The sequence below is a fragment of the Triturus cristatus genome, chromosome 5_2 (genome assembly GCF_964204655.1).
Source record: "Triturus cristatus chromosome 5_2, aTriCri1.1, whole genome shotgun sequence".
NCBI classification, from domain to species: Eukaryota; Metazoa; Chordata; class Amphibia; order Caudata; family Salamandridae; genus Triturus; species Triturus cristatus.
In genome coordinates, this window is record NC_140588.1 from 271,430,314 (window position 1) to 271,447,679 (window position 17,366).

Below are 17,366 nucleotides of genomic sequence, written 5' to 3' on the forward strand. Positions count from 1 at the left end.
AATTGGATGGCAGACACATAAGTGTGGAAAAATACAGGAAAAAGAAACTCACTAGTTGTAAGTTCGATGTATCCTATCCTATTGGTATAGAAAAAATACAGACCCGCAGCTTGTAAGCTGCTCAATAACCAGGCACTAGAAAAATTTTTGATAGGGTCTAAGGGAAAGTTTAATGACCTGCCACAGTTCTAATCCCCTAAATCTATAGTGTAAAACAACAAAACAAAGAACTGGGGGTCTAGTCAAATCCTGCTAACTGAGCGAAAATGTAGAGAATAACGGGCTAAAAAAGTCCCAAAGAACAAAAAAGAGTGAAAGAATGAAAGAGCAGAAGCAAAAGAGACAACCAGATGCAATCGAGAGTGAACCTTGGAGCGGAATTATTGGATACCCATCAATTATCCGTGTGATCAATCTTATCATCAGGTTGTCCAATCCAAAATGAGATGCTTCTCTTGATCATAGAGAGCATCTGAATGGAAGTGATTTCACTCGTGGGTGGTCCGAGGTTGTCAAAGGATTGAAATGGAAAAACCAGCCATAGTTGGATGATAGGACAATTGACAGGAGTGCAGTGCTAACAAAGGACAGTGAGGTGGTGTGTTAAAATAGAATTGCGAGAGAACACTAACAATTTAATACGTGTCTCGCATCCTAAATAAAACAACAGTGCAGAAAAGCAGTATTAAACAAATGACTGCCGTGTATAAAGGTCGACATGTTTCAGCCAAATGAGATACATTCACCCCTGCGGCTTTCTTCAGGACCTATGTTGTTATATATCTAGCTACTGCAAAAAAGTGAAAACATGTATAGTGTTGAAAAGAATAGATAAAGACAGACAAGTACATTTATCTCACTATCATATGAAAATGGCACCTTGTACCACCTTATGCGTATCCTCCGTCTCAAAAGGATGCTGCGTGCATCTGCCAAGAAAACAAATTGGAATTGTCTCAAACAGAAGAAATAAAAGATCGAAGCACTCTTAATGTTCTAACCAGAAAGCTAACATTATGTTGGATGTTAGAGGGCTTACCCGTAATGATCGGGGAACGGACCTCACCTCGCCCGGATCCTGACTCAGGACTAAGAGGCCCCGCTCTGTATGAAAAGAAAATAAACTACCAATATCTGAAAAGCAATCAATGCATATTCCCCAACTCATAAGAGAGGGTGGGTATGTACTAGTGTAATATACTACTAGCAGCAAGAACTGGTAGGCTGAAAGTTAGAATAAAACCACAAAATGTGTCGTACCAAACAAAAGGATACTCTCCAACAAAAAGTCAAAGGCTCAAAAGGGGAGACTAAATGCCAAAATGCACCAACCGTGACTTTTCATGCCTACTGAACCACCCGCAACTCTTCAACAATGGCAGTTGTGCAGGGGTTCACATTATGATATTAGAGGCTAGTGTGAAGACTACATGTTAAAAACTTTATCAAAGAAAAAACGTGTAGAAGGGTCTCATGACTTCGTTTTTTAAAGATACTTCAATAGAAATGCCCAATATTATCTTAGAATGGAGTTCAAAGCAGTAACACCAGTGCTCACCTCTCCGTCGTTACCTCGTTGTGGCCACAGAATCAGGAGGGAGGTAACCGTTACTGCAAAAACGGCGTTCTAATAAAGCCGCCAAAGCTCGTCAGTGGCAGAGCGCGAGTGGATGTTGATTAGTCCGTCATCCCTGTTACCGGAAGTACAAACCGGACTACAGGGTGACGTCATGATGGCCGCTTGTGTAGTTTGTTTTGTTTTTTGAGAAAACTGCTAAGATGTTAGTGCGTGCGTACTCAATGCAATCCGTAACAGTTACTACAAAAAACGGCGTACTAATAAAGCCGCCAAAGCTCATCAGTTGCAGAGCGCGTGGTGATACTGACTGATACGGCAACCCTGTTTACGGAACTACAATCCGGACTACAGGGTGATGTCATTATGGCCGCTTGTGTAGTTTGTTTCGTTTTTTTGACAAGACTGCTAAGCTGGTAATGCGTGCGTGCTCAATGCAATTAGTAAAGTAACCATGCATATTGTTGAAATACAGACCATGCGTCTCTTCAAATTACAAATGGACTCCTTTATGCGGCCACAAGAACTCTCATCTATTGGAAAAAAACGCAATGTCGGGTATTAGGACATGCCGGTAGTGGAAGTATCAATGACTACAGGATGACGTCACAAAGTGGGCATATGTAGTCCATTAGCCGCGCTAGAAAAATGACTCGCACTGTAACTTATAAATATATCAAAAGGGAAGATCGCAGTGTTGAGTGTTAAAAGCGTACCAATAATGGAAGGTTCTAAGGCTGCAGGAGGACCTCACCATGGGGGCGTCTGTAGTCCTATAAACGCGCTAGAAATATAACTTGCGCTATATACTAAACTTCCAAACCATTAGAAGATCACATTGTCGTATATGGTCTAAACTGTCTGGTATACGGATATAGTGATTATTTACAATGTGAAAAGCCTCTGTTGTGAGTAACTCAATGTATGTTCTATCTCCGGATATATGGTATATAGAAACCCGGTAGTGGCGTATAAAAGTACAAACTGAACCGCATAATCCCCTCTTTTGTAGTAGATATACAAATGGTGTCTCGGGTCTCTTGTTGCAAGAAACCAGTTGCTATATAGTAGCATGTAAGGACAAATGCAGGTACCCAAATGCTAAAGCATGCTGAACGAGGACACAACATATTTCATAGGGTGGTCCATGGAATATCATCATTTAACCCCCTCACATCGCTCTGTAATTTGAACACCCATTTCTGTTCTTTCATAAAGAGGTATTTAGTGGTGTCAACAATGTGTGATGGTATCAGTGGTTTTTCAAGCACTGTCCAGAGAAAGTCGTCTGCTTTGTGATTTTGATCAGCGAAATGTCTGGTAAGTTTGGTCGTTGATCTCTTGCATCTGAAGGAACTCTTATGTTCTACCATGCGAGTCCTTACTTTCCGGGTTGTCATACCCACATACTTGCATTGGCACGGACAAGTAATTAAATAAATTAGATTGTCACTGTTACAGTTGGTGAACCTCTTCAGCAACCAGGGTCTATTCGTACCTATATCGATAGAGGTGGTGTGTATCGTTTGTGGGCAAACGGAGCAGTTGCCACAAGGGAAGTGGCCAGCCACTGCCGGGAGCTCCCAAAGTGTGCCTACTGCTCTCTGGGGCAGGGTTTTAGGGCGGGTGTGTACCAACCGGTCTCGTATGTTACTAGACCTCTTGAAAGAGAACAGAGGAGGTGCCAAAGATCCATCGCATGAGGACAGAATCCGCCAATGTTTTCTGACGCTTTTTTGTATCTTATTCGCCATTGTACTGAATGTGGTAACAAAAGTCATGCGTTCAAGGGTGGGTTTCTCAAAAGCAGGTTCCAGAAGTGCTTCACGGTGATTGTTAGTGGCCCGCTTGAATGAGCGTTTCACTAGCCTAGGAGGATATTGTCTCGAGACCAATTGTTCCGTAAGGACCTCAGCATGTTTTTTAAAGGTATTCACAGTCGAACAGTTCCTACGGACCCGCAGGAACTGTCCAAACGGTAAATTGTCCCTCAATGATTTCGGGTGTTGACTGTCATACCGTAATAAAGAATTACGAGACATTGGTTTCCGATAAAGCTCACTTTCTAGACCTGTGGGTGTGACGAAGATGGACAGGTCTAAAAAGGCTAACCTTTTGTCATCAATCTCAACTGTGAACTTTAGGAACTGGTTTCTCGTGTTAAGCCATTGATGAAAATGAAGAATAGACGCGCGATCCCCTCTCCAGACCACCAGCACATCATCAATATAGCGTTTCCACAGTCGGATGGAATCAAGAAACGGATTGGTGGAATTAAAGATGTGTTGCTGTTCATAGGAATGGACATAAAGATTGGCCAGACTCGGCGCAAAAATACTGCCCATACTGGTCCCGGAGACTTGTAGGTAGATCTGGTCTTCAAATTTAAAGAAGTTGTCTTTCATGGCAAGTTTGGCTAGTGCCATAATGAAATGTACAGGGGTAATAGAATTCAATTCGGTCTCATGTAGAATAGCAGATACTGTGTCCAAAGTCTCATCTTGGGGGATGGAGGTGTAAAGCGCCTCAACATCAAAAGAGACTAATAGATCCGTGTTGGTATCAAAATCGATGGTGGGTAACAGACGTAATACATCTTTCGTGTCCTTGAGATACGTGGGCATCTTGCTGACAATAGGTCTCAAAAAATGATCCACAAAGGTGGAAAGAGGTTCCAGTATCGCTCCTTGACCCGAGATGATGGGTCTGCCAGGCGGTGGTCTTTGTGCCTTATGTATCTTCGGTAAAATATAGAAGTACGGCATGATGGGAAATTTGGTTTGTAAAAACTGGGACTCTTTAGCTGTAATCCAACCTTCGCAGAGTGCCTCCTCCGCCATGTCACTAATAGTTCGCTGTAGTCGATTAGTGGGATCTACATATTTTGCACATTGGAATGGTTAAGCTATTTGATGACACCAAGGTCCTCAAAACTTAATCTCATCTGTCATGGACTCATGGAAGAGCGACTGACTAACTGAATTCCTCACTACCTCGATGTCTTCCTGGGTGTGCGTTGCACTTGATGTAGTTGTTGAAATTGATGCCCAGGGCCACGCCTGTCATTGTATCCTTTCATTTGGCTAACAAACATAATAATAATATAGCTACATCGGTGTACTGAACAACTGTTGTTGAAACGTCTCAACAAGCATTTGTTTATATTGGTGTTGTCCTTTCAGTTGGTGCTCTACTTGTATCCATGACATTGTATTAAACACTTTACTCATTTGGACTGCATAACTGCACATCACAAAGGCTACCTACCTGCACTTAATCTCATAATCTCACAAACACTTCACACCACTTACCCACATACACAAAAAATTCAAAGTTCTTTTCTATCTTTTTCAAAAAGTTCTCTCATGTATTCAGACCTGTAAATCCACTCTCATACTCAGCCTCACGCTCAAAGCCATTCTACACCTACATTCAAACCCACAATTATACATGTAGGAAAATGGGTTGTTGATTGACTGTGGTGTAAGCCCTGGTCAGGCAGCAACCACAATCCTTGTCAGGGTAAGGCACAAGCAAACCCCAAATTAACCTGTGCTCACTCACCTGGTAGCTTGGCACAGAGCAGTCAGGCTTAACTCAGAGAGAATGTGTGAAGTGTTTATGCAACATTTCAAACAGTAAAATGGTAAAAACAATCCACAAAAGGAGCCCACAACAGATTTTGAAAAATACAGTAATTTTGAATAAATAGAGCTAGACCAAAACGACAAAGATCCAATCACTAGAATTGGAATTAAGAATTGTTAAAGAATAATTTGCAAAATAGCACCTAAAAGCACAAAGCGCCAACCAGGAATATCTGGTCACATTGGACTGATACAAAGTCAGAAATTCAGGCCGACTATGCAGGAATGTGTGCTGGCTACAGGGACCCAGGTAGGCCCGCTGAACAGAGTATCTTAAATTCGTGTAAAGTGTTGCGTGGATTCGCGTTGAAGATGCGCTACATAGCCGAAGCGATGCGTCACTTCCAAGGCTGCGGTGTGAGGTCCTCTTGTGTTGTCGACAAGGATCCCGTCAATGGGGCTTACAATGGGAAGTCCTGGCATTGGGGATACAGCGTGCAGTGGGCGATGTATCCATTCCGAAGAGTTGGGAGGTTGTAATGCGGAATATAGCTTCGTTGTCAAGACTGATGTTGAAGAGAGATGCAAGGTCCTGGGCTGTGGATGCACCATGCTGTAGGGGCGATTCGTCGTTTCTGTGGACTGCAGGTTTTTGTGAGGGGTTCATTCCACACAGCAGTGGAGATGCATTGATCCTGCTTGGGGATGCGCCACTCAGCAGAGGAGATGCGTTGGTTCTACTTTGTGATGCGCCGCTCAGCAAAGAAGACTGGAATGACACCACTTGGCAGTGTAGACTAACAGATGGCAGTGTCCAGGTGCAGGTACAAATTTGTTGGAAGCCTGTTATGTCCCCGAGGCTTCAGATCAGGAGGCTAGCCAACTAGCCCTTTGAGTCACTCCGGGTTCTGAGTTCAAGAGATGCAAGTACATTCCTTCTCACCCAGGCTAGAGGGCAGCAGCTCAGCATATCAGGGCATCAGTTATTTCAAAGCAGCTGTCAGGCAGAGTGGCAGTCCTTTAGCAGCACAACGGTCCTGGCAAAGTCTCCACAGGCCCAGAAGTGCACTGAATTGGTGGTGTCTGAGGTCTTTCTTTTACACACAGTTGTGCCTTTGAAGAGGGGAGAAATGTCTAGTGGCATGCCTTTGAAATGCACAAATGCCCTGCCTTCCCTGCCCTGGTGCCAGACTAACTACAGGGGGTATGCAGCCCTTTGTGTGAAGACAGGACCGAGGCTATTCAGGTGTAAATAAGCCTTGGCCCAGATCCTCCCTCCAATCCTGCCAGTTATGGCCCATTCAGTCACACCTAAGCTCCCATTGTGTGCTGCTGCCTAGGAGGAATACACAAAGCCTAACTGGCAACTACACCTAGCCATGCGACCAAAGGTAGGCTGCAGGGCACCAAATAGCAGGTGAAGAAAATGGCATCTTTCTAAAGTGGCATTTTCAGAATTGTATTTTAAAATCCAACTTCACCATAAGTTAGGATTTTAAATTAGAATTCCAGAGACACCAAACCTGAACCAGTGATCTCTTCCCATTTGAAAATTACACGTATAAAATGTAATAAGGCAACTCCAATGTTATCCAATGGGAGAGATAGGCCTTGCAGTAGTGGAAAACGTATATACGAGTTTTTCACTACCAGGACATGTAAAACATAAAGGTACATGGCCAGCTTTTTAAATACATTGCACACTGCCCTCTGGGCTGTCCAGAGCCTACCCTAGGGGTGATTTATATGTATTAAAAAGGAAGGTTAGGTTTATTTTACCAGGTCGAAATGGCAGGTTAAACTGCACATACAGGCTCTGCAATGGCACGTGTAAAGGGATACTTAAGTGGGTGGTACAATTGGTGCTGCAGGCCCACCAGTAGGATTTAATTTACAGGTCCTGGGCACTTATGGTAGCATTTTGCTAGGGACTTATAAGTATATTAAATATGACCAGTTGGTATGGGCCAATCTTACCATTTTTAGAGGAGAGGGCACATATGCCTTACCAGTGGTAAAGTGCTCAGAGTCCTAAGGCCAGCAAAAACGAATTCAGCAAAAAAGTGGAGGGTAAAGACAAAAGGTTTGCGGTTGACCGTGCAAAGAGGGCCCGGTCCAACAATACACATTCTACGTTCAAACACCTAATCAAAAATACTTCTGATTGACAAACTCAGTGAATCGATTAATAACTATGAATTAGTTTATTAACTAAAATGCAGTTTGATGTATTGATCCGATTGACTAACTGCTGATTACTTGCTATTTGCTGCCTGATTATTGGTTTGTTAATTAATTTTTTATTAATTGCAGATCAATTCCTGTTTTATTGTTCGTTGTTTAATAGGCCAAGAAATTGATCAGGCTGATTGATTAGAGAGCAATTGAAGACTAATTGATTGCTGATTGCTTGTTGGTTGATTACTTATTGATCAATTGTTGTTTGCTAATCAGTTCCTGTTTAATTGCACGTAACTTGCTTAGTAAGTCTTCATTAGTTGCTCGTTGCACCACGCATCCACAATGTAGGCTGGATGCTAAGGCATCAGAGTTCATTGGATGGATCAGCTACTCAGGGATCCCATTGTGGTTTGTACACATCTGGTAGATGGGGAGGGATTGAGCATGGGGCCCCAATGGCCGTTTGTGGGATTACAAATTTGCTGGTTATTTTGGTTACTTTTGATTAAGTTTACCTCATCCTTTAGCCCCTTCTTCTATAGTCTTTCATCTTTGTCTACCCTTAAGCTTACCTTTATCACTGTTCTCTTCCTACTCAGGACTGGACCTCTAGTCAATCCACTGGCAGCAAGAGGATGACCATCCTCTGTAGTTTGGCCAACTGTTAAACAAGCTAGAGTCACAAATAGACTTACAACTTGACTAACAGCACAGAAAATATGTTTTAAAATGGATTTTCACAGTATTGACATACATTCCAACATGTTGCCACATGCACAACAGTTGCGTATCTCTGTTCCAACAACAGTACATGTCAGAAAAAAATCAACATCCCCAACTCCTCCCTCCCCCGTCTCTACTCATATATCAGCACTGTAATGTTACTGCCTTTAAACATATTTCCGACCCGGAAACATTTGGTACAGTCTCTAGTGTCCACATCTGTGGCCCATTTATTTTCCCTTTCCAAGTCTGCGTTCCCAATTTCCCAACATCAGTTTCATCTGCCATCATGTCCCAGGTGCTCGTCTTTCCTCACATGTTTCATTTTTTTTTTTTTTTTTTTTTTTTTTTTTGAAAAAGTTTTATTAAGCAATAATTCGGTTACAAGTACGGGCCTACAACCACCCGGGCCGGCCGCTAGGTACAGAAGGAAATCTACACATATCAAAGCTACAATCAGTTCCCAGGGCACTGCCCTGCAGTGGCTCCAGATAGTTCTCGAGGAACAGGAAGCGTAAGTCCAACAATCACAAAAACAAAAGGACAAACAATACACAACAAAAGGCGAGTTATGAGGGAAACCAGTGCGGGTCAGGCTCCCCCCGGGAAACTCCAGTCAGGACAATTGAGCAAACCGCTAAAGAGAGGAGTACCGGGAGGCCGGGGACGGAGGGGGGGGGGGGGGAGGGGGTCAAGGAAGATGAACGTCCATATGTAGTTGTTCCAGAAGGCGCCAGGAGCCATCAAGGGTCAGGGGGACATGGCGATATCAGTATCTACCAGGGGGGGTGTACAGATGCCTCCGCGATACGCGTTCCATTGCCCCCAAATTCTACCCCATGCCCCCGGCTTGCCACGGGCCACATACACAGTCTTCTCCCTAAACATACACCAGTCCATATTCTCCTTCCATACTGACACGGTGGGCGGCCGTTGAGCGCCCCAAAGTTGCGCTATGTCCCTCTTGGCAATCATGTTCCCTAGGGCCGCCCACCGAGTCTGAGCCGCGCTGTAGTCATTGGGCTCCCACACATTCAGGACACAGCGACGCACCTCCGGCAGCAGCACAACCCCGGTGACCTGTCCCATAACCGTGTGGACCCGGCGCCAGTAGTCCGCCACCTCGCGGCACTCCCAAAGGATATGAAGAAAGGTGGCGCTGAGCCCACAGCCTCGCTTACAGAGCCCGTCGCCGGAAAATCCCATCGAGACCAAGCGCGGACCCGTCACATACACCCGGTGGAGAATCTTGAGCTGTACCAACCGAAGACGAGCCGGAATGGCAACCTCCTTGGGGGACGACAGTGCAGACTGCCAATCTTCGTCGTCCAATTCCACCCCGTCCCCAGTCCAAGCCTCCCGAAGGCGAACAAGAAGGTCCGCCCGGTGATTAATTAATTTTTTATAAATTAAAGAAATAGTACTATCAGGGACATGTCCATCAAGTATGCGGTCCTCGAGGGGCGAGGAAACAGGGATCTTGGTCCCCTCCCCGAAGACCGAGAGCAGGGCGTGTCGAACCTGGGCGTAGCGGAAAAACTCCCTGTCGGTCAGCTCGTATTCGGCCTGGAGCACCGCGAAAGTCTTTACCGCGCCCTTGTGCCACAGGTCTCCCACTTTGCTGATACCAATCGTGTCCCACTGGTCAAACCCCTTCGTGGTCCACAAGCTACCCAGGCGGTCGGAAGCAAACAAGGGAGTAGCACATGTTAATCGCTCACTCCAGCCCATGGCCGCAGTGGCAGCCCTCCAGGTCCGCACCGCAATCTTAGTAGGACCCGTAAGGGTCCGGCCAGCCAGGCGGGAATAAAGTGCCCTGTTGTAGTTCCCGCCGGGAAGCAGGAACTTGTCCATCTCATACGCCGGATTCAAGCCGGGCGCATACGTGGCGTGGTTAATGGCAGATAGCTGCGAGGCCCAATAGTACCTGCGAATGTCAGGAAGCGCGATGCCCCCGTCATACCAGGGGAGAGTGAGCTTGGCAAGAGCAATACGCGCCCGCCCGTCCCACACCAGTCTCCTCTGCAGGCTCTCCACCTCCCGAAAGTAGACCACTGGGATAACATCGAAGGAGTTCTGGAGTGCATAGAGGAACCTGGGAAGGGACATCATTTTAAACAGCGCGGCCCGACCCAGCGGGGACAGGGGGAGCCTGCACCACCGGGCCGTGTCCTCCCGCAGCCGCCGAAGTGGACGCAGGAGATTCTGCTCATAGCGAGCCACCGGGTCCAGCGAAACGTATATCCCCAGGTACTTAAAGCCGCTCAGAGATATCTGAATCGGGAGCCGAGGCGGCAGGAGAGGAGGACCACCAGAGATGGGATAAACGCAGGATTTGGACCAATTGATCGTGAGACCCGAATTGTTCCCAAAGGAGGTCAGAACGTCAAAGAGGACGTTGAGTGACTGCCGCGGTGAGGTGAGATACAGGAGAATGTCGTCCGCATACAGCGAGACCCGATCTTCGAAGCCCGGGCCCCACCGGATCCCTCTAAGCGAGGGCTCCCAACGGAGCCAGGCAGCGAGTGGCTCCAGGGCGAGAGCAAAAAGCAACGGGGACAACGGGCACCCCTGCCTCGTGCCCCTGCCGAGGGCAAAGGGCCGAGAGACCCGCCCATTCACCACCACTTGAGCCATGGGTCCCGTGTAAAGGAGCCTCACCCAGCCAATAAATCCCTCTCCAAAGCCGAATTTATCCAAGACGGCCCAGAGGAATGGCCACTCAATAGTATCAAAGGCCATCGTGGCATCCAAAGAAACCAGCACGGCCGGTTCGGAGAGGAGCTCCGCCCTGGCAAGAGCACCGTGAAGACGCCGCAAGTTAAGAGCGGTGTTGCGGTGCGGGATAAAGCCGCATTGGTCCGGATGAATAAGGTCGCACACGACACTCATCAATCGATTGGCCAGGACTTTCGCCAGGATTTTGGGCTCCGCATTGAGCAGTGAAATGGGCCGGTAAGAAGTACAGCGGTCTCGCGGCTTGCCCTCCTTGGGGATAACGACTATAGTGGCCAAGCGCTGGTCGGCCGGAAGGGAACCCGCCGCGAGAGAGTCGCGGAACATGCGGCTGAGGAAGGGCGCAAGCTTATCGGGACGCAATTTGTATAGTTCAATGGGCAAACCGTTAGGACCCATAGCCTTGCCCGAGCGAAGGGAACGGATCGCGGTCGCTATTTCATCCGACGACAAGGGAGCGTCCAGCCGCTCCCGGTCCTCAACGGACAGGCCGGGCAGAGCAATATCTCTCAGTAGGAGGCGAGAGTCATCCTCCTCCCTGTCAGTCACCGGGGAGTACACCGCCCGGAGGTGGTCAGCGAAACATTCCACAATCTCATCCGGCTCAGTCACACACACACCGTCAGCAGCACGCAACTCGGGGACCACACGATTCACTCTCTCCTTTTTGTCCAGCCACGCGATCAACTTTCCCGCCTTGTCCCCCGCGTCATACAATCGGCCCTGCTGCTCCCTATACATAGTTTTGGCCGCGTCAGTGACCAGGGACCTATATTCGAACTGTTTCAGGCTAAGGGCATGTAGCCCGTCCGGAGTAACATTCGCCTCCAGGGCCGACTCCAACCCCGAGATGTCAGTCTCCAGCTTCACCACCGCCTCGCTCCTAACCTTCTTGGCCACCACTATCTGGGCGAGGGCGTGTCCGCGTATCACAGTTTTAAAGGCTTCCCAAAGGGACAACGCAGACGACACCGACCCCTCGTTTTCACTGAAGTATTGGTCCATGGCCCTAACCAGGCTGTCACGAGTCGCAGGGTCCCGCAGGTACCAAGGGTTAATAGGAGCTACCCGCCCTGCAGACCGCGACCCGGTGTCAAAGAGAAGCCACAGCGGAGAATGGTCGGAGATACCACGCGCCAAGTGTCTGACCTCTCGAATCCGACCAGTCTGCGCCGCGGGCATAAGGAAGTAGTCCAGCCTAGAGAGACTCCCATGCGCCCCCGAATGAAAGGTGAACTGACACTGGGTCGGATGCATTAGTCTCCAACTATCCACCAAGCCGAAGGTCTCCAACATCCCACCCAGCCACGACTGGGCAGCGGGGAGGGTCCTCGGTGGGTGACGATCCAGTTCACCCGAAACCACAGAGTTAAAGTCCCCGCCCATGAGCAGGAGGCCGTCCGGAAGGTCAAGCAGCATTCGACCCAAGTCAGTAAAGGTGGAGTTCTGGAGACCCGGGGGGACGTAGACCGAAACCAGGGTAAGGGGCTGCCCCTCCCACCTCCCAATCAAACACACATAGCGCCCTCTGTCATCCGAGACTATCCTCGTGATCTCCACCGGAAGGGAGGTTCGCAGGAGAATGCCCACCCCCCTGGAGCCTGTTGTGAAACCAGAATGGGCTACGAGGCGGTATCCCCCCCTGTTCATCGCATGGCAGACATTGCCGACCAAGTGCGTCTCCTGGAGAAACACCACATCAGGAGTCACACGACGCAAATATTGCAGTACAACACCCCGCTTAATACGATCCCCCAACCCATTGACGTTCCATGACATAAGCCTCAACCCGTCTCCCCCCATCCCCTCCAATAGATCAAGAGGCCCCCAGCCCGCAGCACGGTTCCCAAATATGGACAAAAATCAATACCTCGCCCTGTAAACAAAAAACACACAACAAAACAACCCCCCTTCCCCCCCAACCCCACCCCAAGTCCAACTCCCCCCACCCTGCACCCCTGCGGGCCAATGACCCCCCCCAACTTGCAGTGTGCCTGTCGCCCCCCTAACCCCATTCTACAAAAAGACCCCGGAGGAGGAAAGGGACCCGAACCCGCCCGCGCCCCTCACGGGTCCTGGTAAAACACAGTATGCAAAAGAAGTAAGACCCAACTGTACAGTGCAAAACCGCAAAAGCAAGGACCAAATGTCAGTCTAAGGGGACCCGTCACCTGCGGTGCCCCCAGAGGGCCCGGGCCGGCCACCCCCGTCCGGCAGCGAGTCCAGCCAGTCACTTGCGGCCACAGGAGAGTCAAAAAAGGCTGTCCGCTCTCCATGCTCCACTCGGAGTTTCGCCGGGTAGATCATCGAATACTTCAGGCCCAGCCCGCGGAGACGGCGCTTCACCCCTTGGAATCCCATCCGCTGTTTCTGGACCAGTTGCGTGAAGTCCGGATAAAAATTGATGGTCGAGTTCTCGTAGCGGACCGGGCCACGGGTCCGTGAAGCCTGCAGAATAGCATCGCGGTCCCTGTAGTGGAACAGTTTAGCCACGATAGGCCTCGGGGGGGCCCCCGGCCGCGGCCGGCCGCCCGGAACTCGATGGGCCCGCTCCACGGCGAAGAATTTACTTAGGCCAGCCGGGGACAGCTGTTGCAGGATAAGTTCCTCGACCACGAGGTCCACCGGGCGGCCGTCTGAGGACTCCGGTACACCAATGATGCGGATGTTGTTGCGTCGGGCCCGTCCCTCGAAGTCCTCAAGCCGCCGGGCCATATGGTCGTTGACCACTCTAATGTCCCCAAGCGCGGCCCGCAGATCCGACACCTCCGCACCCAGGGTGGAGGTCCGTGTATCAAGGGCCTGGACCTTCTCGTTGGTTTTGGAGAGGTCGGCCCGAATCAGGGTGACATCGATTGCGACAGTGTCGATCTTACGGGCCAGGGCCTCATATTGCGTCGCGATGGTTTCCCTGATGCCCTCGATGGCGCCCATAATGTCCTGCAGGGAAAGTTCCGCAGAGATGGTCGTGCCTCCCCCCGCAGCATCCGGGGAGAGGCCAGTAGCGCCAGGGGGCCCCCTGCCCTGGGTGTAGCGGTCCATGTTGTTGCTCTGGACCGCTCCCCCGCGCAGAGAAGCCTTGGTCTTGCGCCCCTCCGGACCCCCCTTGCCCGCCATGCGAGCGCAGTCTCTCAATGGGACCTCCGATCAAAAGGTTTGCGGGCGCCAGCAAAAGGACCACAAACTGCCGATGTGGGGGTCGGAGGCGTCAGGCCCACCAGTAGCAGATGGAAGCAAGCCTCGGGCAGAGGCCCAGGAGGCACCTCGCCACCTTGAGCACGCACGCCGGCCGATCTCCTGAAGGCCAAAATCGAAACCGAAAGCACTGACTCGGCAACTGGCACCGCGCTGAGGCCGCTGTTGTTCAATCGCAGCCCGGCCCCACGGGTCACCTTCACCCCGGCCACCTCCGCCGGGTGGGTCCCAAAAGTTCCGACGACGACAACTCAGGATTCCCAGGTCCAATTAGAGTTTTAAAAAGAGATATATGATCAGCTGGTCTTCATCTCCCAAATTCCATAAACCAAATCAGGATAATCTCAGGATATATTCCGAGGAGCAGAAAGGGTCCGGGGAGCCCTGTGCTCACGCGACCATCTTAGATGCGCGCTAGGCTCCTCCCCCTCCACATGTTTCATTTTGATTTCTTCTGCCACCGCCCATTCAGACATATCACACAACCAATCAGCATATTCAGGGGCCTGTGTAACCATCCACTGAATGGCAATGTGCCTTTTTGCAAGTAGCAACCCAACATTAAAAATGTATGACTATGTTTATTTTTTGATGGGGCTGGTATCAATCGCAACAATACCGCTTTCGGATTGTGTGGTATCTCGCACCCCGTTGCCTCACTGAGGTTCTGCAGCACCTCTTCCCAGTAGTACGGCAATGAGGAACAGCTCCACATTACATGCACAATGCACAGCAGAGACACCACATCTAGGACACCGATTCGATCATGTGGGGTATATACTGGGTAAGGTCCTGGGCGTGAGATGTGTCTGGTGAACGTAATTATATTGTATCAATTAAAAGTGCATGTTAGTGCCCACAGTACTTACACCCATGTAAAAGGTTCTCCCAGTCTTTCGTGGACAGGTCCTCTCCCAGCACTTCCTCCCATTTCGCCTGCGCCTTTGGCACTATTCTCGGTAATTCCTCCCTCAGTTCCCGATATAAATATATGATCAATGTGCGACCTCCTGCCATTTCCAGCATAGTTGTTAGCATCCATGAGGGCAAAGGCTCCTATGAAAAACACTGCCATATTTCACGCGCTGTTGCCGATATCTTTGCATACTGTAAATATCGGCCTGTGCCCAACGCAAATGAATCTGCAGCGTCGTCTCGCATGAAAAATTGTCCGCCAAGGTGTAAATCTCCGAGCACCTCGCATCCTCCATCTTTCCATTTCTGTACAGACATGACCTCCCCTATTTTTGCAAACGGTTTTACTGCCCATGCGTAAGGCGCGTAGCGTAATATCTTTGTGACCACTCGTTCCCTCACCCGTCCCACATGTCTTATCAAATATGGGAAATGTGCCGGTATCAGGGTGCCACACGTAAGCAGTTCAGTCAGTGTAAGGTGTTCATGAGAACCCTCCAGCAGCCTCTTCTCCCATTTGTTCTCCCGTCCGGCCAGTGAACCACATGTTGGAGGTGTGCTGCTAAATAAGTCTGTCTTAAGTCTGTCTTAAATTTGTCTTAAGTCTGTCTTAAGTTTGTCTTAAGTCAAACTTAAGACAGAATCCTAACTTTACTACTACTAAATGCCTTCTGTGAATACCAAAAGTAGTAAGTTTAGGATTTTATCTTAAGTTAGTTCTGTGAGTCGTGCCCAAAGTTCTACATTGGGAAGCTCAATTCTTCCCCGATCCCATGTCTGTTTCAGCATGGGTAACCCAATCCGTTTTCTTTTAGCAGCCTATAGTAGATCCACTATTAGACTATCTAGTTCAACAAAATACCTTTTGGGAATCTTGTACAATGTACCTTGCAGGTTGTACAGGCACCTTGGCAAAACTGCCATCTTAATGAGTGCTGCCCTGCCCATCAGCGACCAAGGGAAGGTCTCTCCTGAAACTAACCAATGCTCTTCAGCCCTCCAACACTTTGCCAATATTTAGGTTGAAAGATTTTTGTTTTGAGTAGGCAAAAAGGGTTTCAGAGTGCAGTGCAATAGCACTGCAATTGGCCAGTGTAAATATTCGGGGCGACAGAGGACACCCCTGTTGGGTTTCACGGTGTAATTGGCACAGAAAAGACTTGCCCGTAAAGCAAAGACAACTTTCATACCAGTCCTTGCACCAAGTAATGCCTGATATCAGGATGCTACAGCTGAACACTAAAGCCCTAAATTACCAAGAGAAAAGCCAGAAAACTTTAGATTATTGTCACAAATTGAAGGTAGACATAATATTCCTGCAAGAAAAAAGGATAGGTGACAGCGAGGCAATGCAAGTGCGCAACAGATGGTTTAACAACTTTGTTTGCCTTCCAGCCCAGAAAAAGAACCATGGTCTAATTACCCTGATAGCTAGTAACTCTGGCCTAAAAATCCTAACAGAATAAGACTGAACACTGTGAACATTTATGCCCCAATGGAGGACATTAGTCAGTCCTTGGCGCTGCCTCGCTAACGCTGTCATTAGCCTACGGGTGTTTAATTATTGTTGATGCATTCTTTTTAATTGTTTTATTGCTTGTTTGCTTTTAAATATTCACTCGCACTGTTTTTATGTGCCACGCATAGTAGGGGAAAGAGGGAGGGGTTGCTTACTTTGAGTTGTGAGCTAGCACCCGATCTCACCGGGGGTAATCTCGCCCTGTTCCGCCCCTGCTTGTGCCGATTGAGCGGAGGGCGCTGCGAAGTATCCCCCGGCATTTCCGCTTTCCATCACGGCACTCCTACTTCCGGCGCAAAGTGTGGTGCAGCTGGAGCGTTCTAGTCTTGCCAGCGTGCACACTATATATGCGCATGCTCAAGCGGGCGTGCAGCGGACAGGACTCAGTCCTTGGAGCTGCCTCGCTAACGCTGTGATTAGCCTACGGGTGTTTTATTATTGTTCATGCATTCTTTTTAACTTTTATTGCTTGCTTGCTTTTAAATATTCACTCACACTATTTTTATGTGCCACGCATAGTAGGGGGAAGAGGGAGGTGTTGCTTACTTTGAGTAGTGAGTTAGCTCCCGATCTCACCGGGGGTACTCTCGCCCTGTTCTGCCGCGGCTTGTGCCGATTGCGCGGAGAGCGCTGCAAAGTATCCCCCGGCATTTCCGCTTTTCATCCCAGCACTCCTACTTCCAGCACAGAGTGTGGTGCAGCTGGAGCGTTCTAGTCTTGCCTGTGCACACACTATATATGCGCATGCTCAAGCGGGTGAGCCCATGGCGAGCCAAAGGCGCGCCAAAGGCAAGCCCCTCCGCGCTTGGACGGCGCCTGGGGCCAGGACCCCTGGTTCATCCGACAAGTATATTGGGGGTTATTCTTCAGAGTAACTGATGGCATTTAGAGGCTTGGTAGACACTGATTGTTTTCATTCTATAGCGGTTAAGGG